This window comes from Rattus norvegicus, chromosome 16 (genome assembly GCF_036323735.1).
Source record: "Rattus norvegicus strain BN/NHsdMcwi chromosome 16, GRCr8, whole genome shotgun sequence".
Classification (NCBI taxonomy): domain Eukaryota; kingdom Metazoa; phylum Chordata; class Mammalia; order Rodentia; family Muridae; genus Rattus; species Rattus norvegicus.
The window spans coordinates 85474284-85483750 of record NC_086034.1 but is presented as its reverse complement, the minus strand read 5'-3'; the positions used below and the strand labels follow the sequence as shown (position 1 = coordinate 85483750).

The 9467-nt window shown below is 46.7% G+C and overlaps 1 long non-coding RNA gene across 1 annotated transcript; it reads right to left on the bottom strand.

Moving 5' to 3' along the window:
• Positions 1 to 535: 535 nt before the first annotated feature.
• Positions 536 to 9066, bottom strand: LOC134482424 (uncharacterized). Its single transcript, XR_010058517.1, has 3 exons — positions 8647 to 9066; positions 8361 to 8463; positions 536 to 2127 (listed from the first exon to the last, which is right to left on the bottom strand). It is a non-coding gene; the product is annotated as an uncharacterized LOC134482424 (long non-coding RNA).
• Positions 9067 to 9467: the final 401 nt, after the last annotated feature.

The window sequence follows — 9467 nt, the reverse complement described above, 5'->3', positions numbered from 1 at the left end:
CGGTCTGGAATGTAATTCCCTAGGTGAGCCGTCCAGTGGTGAGGTGCATTCAACAGTCACAGATTCCACACTCACAAATCTTGCCGCTCATTAGAGCTCATTTCTCACCCCGAGCCAGCCAGCACTCGTTGTCCTTTGGGGTCCTTCTTGGATACGCAATGAGTGGCCAGAATCACTGCCCGAGGTTGAGCAAGGTGGTCTTTTGCCTTCTGCTCTCAGCTTTCCTAGACACATGCTGTAACTCCAGTCATTTAGTGTCCGACTCTGTGTGGAGTTTTGGTGATTCGGTGGCTTAGAGTGGAGCGTCCCCATAGCGCTCGGTTAGCTGTAAGGCTGGGGTGAGCCTCCGTGGGAATGAGTGCATGTCAGATGAACTCGATTTGGGCACAAAGTGCAGTGGGTTCAATGTCAGTGAGTGAACCACACAAAGTGTGGTATCATTTAACAGAAACACACACAAAACAAGTCTACAAGGCATGGTGTATAACAGCTACAACTGCCTTCTCGGTTAAAATCAACCTCCAAAATTATAGTGTCTGCTTTTATGTTTGCTTGTTTATTTGTTTTTGCTTGTTTGTTTGTTTAAAGACAGTGACTCATTTTAGCCCATACAACCTCGGCACTCACTATAGATCCCAGGCTAGACCCCACGACAGTTCTCTGGCTTCTGCCTCACCAATGTGAATGCCAAGCTTGTGGGCATGGTGTACTGGTGAGCTGACAATGACCGTTTTCTGCTTACACACCTTCCCACACCAAGTTGATAAGATCATTGGTAGTTTTGTTTTTAAACACAAGGAAAGAACAATTAAAACACCTCATTCATTTATCCCCATGGAGACACCACCCTCGAAGCTGTGGATGGGCGTTAGGGGAGAGAAATTACATGAAAGGTCGTGAGTGAACACTTCAGGAGAAAGTTGAAAGCTTACATGGAGGCAAGGCAGCTCCAAGAGGGGAGGGCGAGAGGTCCCACTACAAGACCAGATCCAGGGCCTGCACCGTACTCTCTCACACAGACCATGCCCTCGGTGAATTCTCACCCAAATCTCCAAACTGTGGGCATCTTCTGCTCTTACCACTGGTCACTGCGAGTCTGACAGTTGCTAAGGCGCATGTCCAACTACCCAGCAGGTCAGAGTCACACCTGCTCTGCCTCCCTATCATGATCCCTGGGTGGCAGCTCCAGCACGGGCTTTTCAAACTCTGTGCCAGTCATTTGTCCTACTGTTTTGGCCAAATAACTAACACGTGAGCAGAAGGAAGGAAAGGCCTACTTCAGTGTACAGTCTGAGGGTGAGCCCATCATACCAGGGAAGTTCTGGTGTCAACACCAGGGTGGGCGGTGACTGACTGGCCACACTGTGTTCACAGCTAGGAAGAAGAGAATGTTCTGCTCATCTCCTTTTGTCCATTCTGGGGCCCAGACCCTAGGGCAGTGTGATGCACATCCAGAGGTCTCCTGTCCTCAGCTAAACCTCTCTAGAAGTACCCTCACAGACACAACTAGAGGTGTGTTGTCATGGTGACCCTAAACCCGTTACATCTGGGTAGAGGAATCCAGGGCGGAGGCTCTCTCTGTCCTGTCATCTCCCAATGTGAGAACAGCAGAGTGTTGTTGCAAAGCTTCCTCACTGACCTAACCAGGGGAACGTTCACACTGCAGGGAGGTCTCCAGACACAGAGCCTTGAGGGTACTTGAGATTCAGTTGCAGTAGACTCCATCCTTGTTTGGGGGCCATGATCATCCAGGATGACGTCTCCATAGTTGTCTGCCCAGACACACATAAGTGTGGGATGCCAGACCGGCTGGGTAACCATGTTCGGAAATAAATGTGGGCTGAAAGCAAGCGGAAGCCAGGAGAAGAATGTGGCCTTTGTTGAGTGTTCCTCTCAGTGAATGGAGACCCAGGCTGTGAGGAGCTGGGTATGAGCTCCTCTGTGCTGAATGCCGGACATCCGACTCTACCCCTCCCTCCCCTCGAGGCCCCTGTGCCCCAGCAACAAGATACTCTGAGATAAAAGGCTGTCTGACTGGAGTCCAGTCTGCTGCTTCTGCTGCTGCTGCTGAAAACTTCAGGCCATCACTAAGGGCTTCAAGGTGGGCAAGCAAGCCGGGTGCATCCACTGGCATTTTGTGGGATGGAGAGAAAGGAGTAGAGACAGTCATTAACCATAAGCAGCCAGGGGTGGGGGTGACCACTGGGGCATTAAGAGGGGGGATAATATGAAGGAGAGGAGGATACTCTCTCTGTAACTGACCAGTCTCTGGAGGACTGTGTAAGCCTGTGCTGTGCAGCACAATTCCCGCTTACTGTCTACTCTTCCCCTTTCCTTTCTCTAGCTTACTATAGTGGTTCATACACACACACACACTCACACACACACACACACACACACAGACACACACAGAGACACACACAGATAAACAGACACAGAGACACACAGACATAAACAGACACACACCCAGACACACATACACAGATACACACTCACATACACACACATACAAACACACACAGATACACACAGACATGCAGTCACACATAGAGACACACAGTCACACACATAGACACACACAGACACAGAGACACACACACAGACACACATACAGACATACAGTCACACACACAGTCACACCACAGACACACAGACACACCCACAGACACACCCACACACAGACACATGCTCTCTCTCTCTCTCTCTCTCTCTCTCTCTCTCACACACACACACACACACACACACACACACACTCCATATCCTGATACAAATGTAAAGGCAGATCAGGTTCAATGTCTCAAGCCATCCATGAGTGTATCAGGCAGACAGCCTGGGAGGCCCTAGACTAGGCCCGGGATCCAGAAAGCAGTTGAAGCCTGATCCCCCAAACATCTTTGTGACCTTTGAAAAGACGGAGAGGGAAAGGATTAGAGAAGGGAAAGAAGGTAGTCGTGTGGATTTCCCAGAGCCATATAGAGAGAAAAAAAAGGGGGGGGGTGGTTTGCTGGCACAAATCACAGACGGCAAAGGCACTCCACTCCGAGGAAATTTACTAAATGTACATTTCACTGGATGCTCTGAGGCATGAGTACCTGGTGCCAGTCAGCCATGGCAGGTCTTTTTCCAAGAATCTAGACACCTTTAAGAGGAGACAACACTTAGAAATTTTATTTTAGATTTATTTAGCTTACTTTCTATGTGTGAATATTTTGCATGCAAACAAACAAACATACATACATACATACATACATACATACATACATACATACATACAGCACACATGTGCAGTGTACTGGGAGTCCAGAAGAAGGTACTGGATCTCCTGGAACTGTAGCAATAGACAGTTGTTAGCCACTGTGTGGCTTCTGGGAACTGAACCCAGATCCCCTGCAAGAGCAGTGCATGTTCTCAACATAAGTCACCTCCCTAGCCCAGCAATACTTTCAATAAAATACTTCAGCGAGCATCTTATCTAACCAATATACATTTAATTCAGTTTAGTTTTATCTCACTTAAATATTTTACTAGCACCAGTGACTATACACAGTAATGGTTTCATTCTGACTTTTCATAATGCGTATAATATATTCCAATCACATTCATCACTGTTTGCCCTCTCCTGTCCCCCCATATTAATTTCTTTCCACCTCCCAACTATACCCTGCTATAAATACCTTCTATCTTTTGACCCTCTGCCTTGCATAGGGGTATAAAAATGAAGGAAGTGGCCCTCATGCATAGCAAGTGAAACTGGCTATGGTATGGGAGCACACAACGGGATGGGTCACATGATCAGGTAATTCATCGTTGTCAGTAGGAGGTAGAGTATGTAAGTCTTAGCCTGAGCTGCTTGGAACATCAATATCAATAACTTGATGCAAAGATAAAAGACATGTCATCATAGTCACAAGTCCCAAAGGCATAGAAGAAGGCAACACAGTTGGATGGCAGTCAGAAGCCGGACATCCCTAATCTGCCACAGCACTGTGGGACCCAAGCTGCAGTCCAGCTACAAGTGCAGGTTCCCTGCAGGGAGAGAGGCCTGGATGGAGACCTTGGGAAGGAGTGGTCTGCAGCAAGGGGCCAGAAAAGCTAGCAGCTTCTTGGTGTGGGTGGGCACTGCTGCTCAGGTCTCACCTGGGTGGGGCTGAGACTGGACACTGGCCCCGGTCTTCCAGTTGGACTTGGTATCCTGTTGGGAGTGGGAGTGTAGGATGTGACAAGAACAGAGAGGGACATATGGACCAGGTTGTGACCTGTCTGGGAAGGACAGGGTTATGATCTGGGTAGGACCGGCAGGGTTGCCACCTGTGGAAGTAAGGCTCAGAGCAGTTATCTGACAAGGCTAGGTTGGACCACACATATCTTGAGGGGCTGTAGGACAAGAAGCTCACACCAGGGACAGCCAGCTCAAAACAACATGAAGTAAGAAGGACTTGATAAGGCCCAGGGGTTGGTCCATGGCCACTCACTTCCTATGGACTTAGGGTGAAGCAGAGTGTTTTAAGATAGAGGAGACTTGTGGCAAAGGAGGCTGCTTCCTCATGGAGGCCAGGGTATGAAGAGAGAACATCTCTGGCTTGGGCTCTATCAAGGCCCCAACCTGGTGAGCAGTGCAGTACACATTCAACGAAAGCCTTCCCTCCTCAGTTTCCATCATTACCCAGGGACGTGCTCACCTATCTCCTGTTATGTTCACGATGAACTGTCATGCTGTAGAAATCACACCTTAGACCTGCCTAACCTTAAATTCATTCAGAACTTCAGCAGGCAAAACCAGCTGATACAAGGCCTGTTTGTCAGTAAGGTGTTGAGTGTCACACACGTAATTGATAGAATGTAGTCCTTAAACTGCACACGGGGCAGCTTCTCTGCCTCAGACCCCAGAAAACAACATTTAAAGAACAATTCATTCTGACTCCATATGGCCAGATGGGGCAGAGGGAGACAGACAGAGCTCTGGGGCTCACTGGCCAAATCAGGGAGTTCCTGTCTCAAAAGCAGGTAAGTGTCATCTTCAGATTGATACTGATACCCAAGGTGGTCCTCTGGTCTCCAAATTAGCATGCACTCACATACTCACACATACACTGCACGCACTTTCTTACACATGCACACACACACAAACACACACATATACAACCCTATTGCAACATACATACATACATACATACATACATACAAATACACATACATGTAATGTCACATATGCTCTGGTACATAAATTCACACACACACACACACACACACACACACACACAGCTATAAATACCATAGACAAAATCCTTTTAAATCATAAAGAACACTGATGCTTTAGAAAATTTTACCCACTTGGTAAAGACAGAAGAAAAATCAGCATGTAAGGCACTTTTTCATCCTGTGGAGCAGTAACACATATGACTTAAAGAGCCACAATATCTGCTCAGACATTCAGCCACCCATGGGAATGCTAATCAGCAACACAAAGGAATGAACTGGTATTGCCCACTAAAATATGAATGAATCTTGATGCAATTACGTGGAGGGAAACAAAGCCAACAGCAGGGAGAACACGTATTATTAGCCCACTTACACATCATCCCAGAACACGCACCCTTGTCATGGCTGGAACAAACTCAACAGCGGAGTCCTGGAGAAGGACTGTGGAGGGGTAAAGATGGTGTGGAGGCAGGAGGGAGCTTTCAGGGTGAGAGAGCAGACACAGACCTCAGTGTTGTTGGATTGGGGTGTGTATACACGACACACCTCTCAAGTGTGCATCTGAAATATGTGCAGTTTATATACTCAGCCTTACTTGTGTAAAGCTGTGAAAACTTAAATCTGCTTTTTCTCTCTTCTCAAAGAATGCATTGGATTTCCATATCTTGAATGCTTGAATATTTCTCCAAACCTCTGAAATATTTTTACCACATTGGTTTCACAGCTGCATATCCCTGAATCAGAGATGTCCACATGAAATGGGGACAGTTTCCACATGTCAGTCGTAATACCCCGAGCCTAAAGCCCTCATCCAAGATGTCTTCCACTGGCTGATTTTCAAAACAAAGTCCTCAAGATTTCACACCCCGCACCTGGTAAATTGCTTGACTGCTGTTGTCTTCTCTTCACTGTCATGTCTACGCAAATCAGCACTGGACGACAGCTTCAGCAGTTAGGCACCTCTCCTAAGACTGAAGTGTTTTCTAATTTTACTCATGGAACCTAGCTCATTTATTTCTTTTTCTCCTCAAACAGATCCTCTAGTAATCAAAGAGCATCACTGCTAAGTGTATCCAGTCCTGATCCACATTCCACTCCCTTCCAGAAGGGGAGGAAAAATGAGACAGCACTGCCAGCCACCTGTTCCCCCAGAAGCCAGCGCGTGCTTCCCGTTCTGCTTTTCAGCAGAAGGCATGGTGAGTGGGAGGAGAGCTGAGACACAGACTGCATGCAAATGGCCGGATGCAGAGGGCATAGGTCCACACAGACTGCAATGGGCTTAGAACCTGCATTCTCTCAGTGGCGTATACAAGCAGCATACTCCTCGGGGGAAAGCACCCTGCCTTGGCCTCTAACACATGCCCTTTGGCAGGAGGATTTCCATCACTACCTTCACAGGTGCTGAACACAGCCCCAGACTATTTCTTCTCACACAGAGGGCAGCAGGTGTGTCTACAGGACTCTCTGGCAGACAGCGCTGGCCATAAACTCATTCCCTGTCTACAGTATAGCCAGCAGGCATCAGGAGCAACACTGGAGCCATGAAGTTACCTGACTCACCCTTGAACGTTTGGGAAGATGTCTGATGGATTGAGTTCCAAAGTTAACTGACATATCAGTGAAGCAAATTAGACTTGAGTCAAATATCTTTAGCTAATGAAAATTCCTCTTTGTGAAATACTGTCTACATAATGCACTGGCCTTGGGCCCCACACTTGGAATTCCGTGATCAGAAAACAGGTGAAGATTCATATGAATGTGTGGCCACTTTAATTTAGGCGTTTAGCAATATCTGTGGCACAAAGTAAATAAAAAAACATTAATAGAGTTTGCATCAATGCAACATTAAACAAATCCCATTGTTATTGACTTTTAAAAACCACTGTTACAGTTTATCCTCTTTATAAAATAACCTAGGCATCCAAAGCAGCACAACGCGTACTAAGAAATGTAATGATATGGAAACAAATGTAGCCCAGAATGTTAAGGATACAAAGGAAATTAAAAGTGCAACATTGTTATGACTCAAAAGGCAAATCAGGTGGGGGGTGCCGGGGTGAGGGCAGGAGTCATCAAGGATGTAGTCCGTGGTCAGCTGTAGCCACTGACTCGATTACTGTAGACTTAGTGAAATAACTGAGAGCTATAAAATGGAACCCCTCTATGGTGGTTTGAATAGGATGGCCCCCATAGACTCATGTGTTTGAATGTTTGGTTCATAGTGAGGGGCACTGTTAGGAGGTGTGGCCTTGCTGGATGATGTAATCATTGTGGTTGTGGACTCTGAGGTCTCCTGAGCTCCAGCCAGGTCTAGTGCGGTATACAGTCTCCTCCCGCTGCCTATAGATCAAGATGTAGAACTCTCAGCTACTCCAGCACCATGTCTGCTTGCACATCAGGGGGACCTGCTGTCAGTAGGACTGGACAATGTGAGTGAAGCCCTATCTTTTCTGGGTTTCTTACTCACCATGGAAAGTCTCACGTGCCAACAATTACATGGCTTTGAGTAAAATATTTAGTTTGATTTACTCATGATCAATTCCAAGAAAATTATATGGAACTCTTGCCATTTCCTGAATAAACAGCCATAATGATTAAGAAGATAAATAAAACTGTTAACAGAACTTGTCGCTCAAACCTGAATCACTACAAAGGGGTAAAAGCTGCTGGGGTCTCCTGCATCCTAAGGTTATTGCTCCAGTTTGCAAAAGAGCAAGTGGGCTAAGGCCATGTTTTTGGACGCTGCCAGAGGACAGAGGTCGCACCACTCCTGTCCCGGGTCCTGTGGAAGTGCCTGGAGCGTGGCTGTTTGCACAGGCAAATGAATTTGCAAAATCAGACACAGTCTTTCAGTCTCTGCTGCCTTAGCTACAAATATCAACAGAGTCAGCAAACAAACAACTCTCCAAGGAGCCTTCCAGCAAGTTCTGCTCACATCTTTGGATTCCTTTGGGAAGAATTATACAAGCATTGTTTACTCATCCATCCGTTAACTAAATCAATAAATATGTATTGGGCACCAACTGTGAGCAAGGCACTGTGCTGAATGCTTGGAAACACACGAGAGTGTGTAAAATACAGCTCTACTGTCTTGGGTATGCTATGGAGCAATAAATTGAAAGTGACAGTGTTCACAGAACATTGGAAAAGGTAAATCTCACCTTAAGGAAATCCTCCTGATCTTCCACTGAGAGCTCAGGGAAGAGGGGGCCAGCTCCACCCTCTCAGGAGACTTCAATTTGCCTGACACTGCAGTCTCTAGATCTAGAGCAAATAGCAGAAAAAACTAGGGTGAATTCCTGGGTGGTGTCTTGCCCTTCTTCCCTGAGCAGTGAATTCTCTCCAGCACATACAATAAGCGTAAAAGTTTAAGATTCTTGGTCCGATTGTTGTGAAACTCTTCAGTAACCTCTTATTTCCTTTTAGAATTAAGAGCAAAGCCGTTACCATGCCTCTGGCCTCAGGGAGATTCTGGTCCCTGCCAGCTTCTCCAGGTTTATGCGCCACCGGTCTTTCCGTGGTTTGTTCAGGTGAAGTCAGGATCCGTGCACCTTTGATGTATAACCTACACTTCCTCATGACTCTTCTCCACGTTGTTCTTACCCACCCGAGATGCTCGGTCCATGGCTTCATCAAACTTCAAACACTGCCATCTCACTTAAGTCAGTATTCAGGGAACGCTCTTCAGGGCTCCAGACTGGATCCCATTATGTCTTCCGTACTCCTCCAACATTCTTGGGGTGGAAGCTCCTATTTTCGTTAGACATAAATATGCATAAGTGAATTCTTGAAATACCGGAAGCTTAAACAACAAGGCTCTACAGTGCTGCTTAAGGAGCACAGAGCTGAGCAGAGCCAACTGGAACTCTAAAGGATCCGGGCTTACATTCACGCACGCACGCACGCACGCACGTACACACACACAGGAGGAAAAGCCAGGCTTTAGATTGTATCCAATTCATTTCAGGACTATACCTGATGCTTCAACCTGCAAGCTGTTAGCAAGAACTCAAGCACACACTATGCCTAGTGACAAGGATTCTGGGAAATGTAGTCTGTGCTTTGCTGCTTGGTTAGGCATTAATATGACCGCTTAGAGAGTTCACTGCAGAAGCGTTTTAACTGAACTGTATGCTGCTTGTCATGAAGAGCTGTGGAAACTTGCCCACACTGTATTCCCACAGGCCATACCCCCATCACGCTGTAAGTAAGCTGAACGGGAGAGCAGAGGACTGGATGAACTAAATGTGTGGATGGATGTTCTAAGG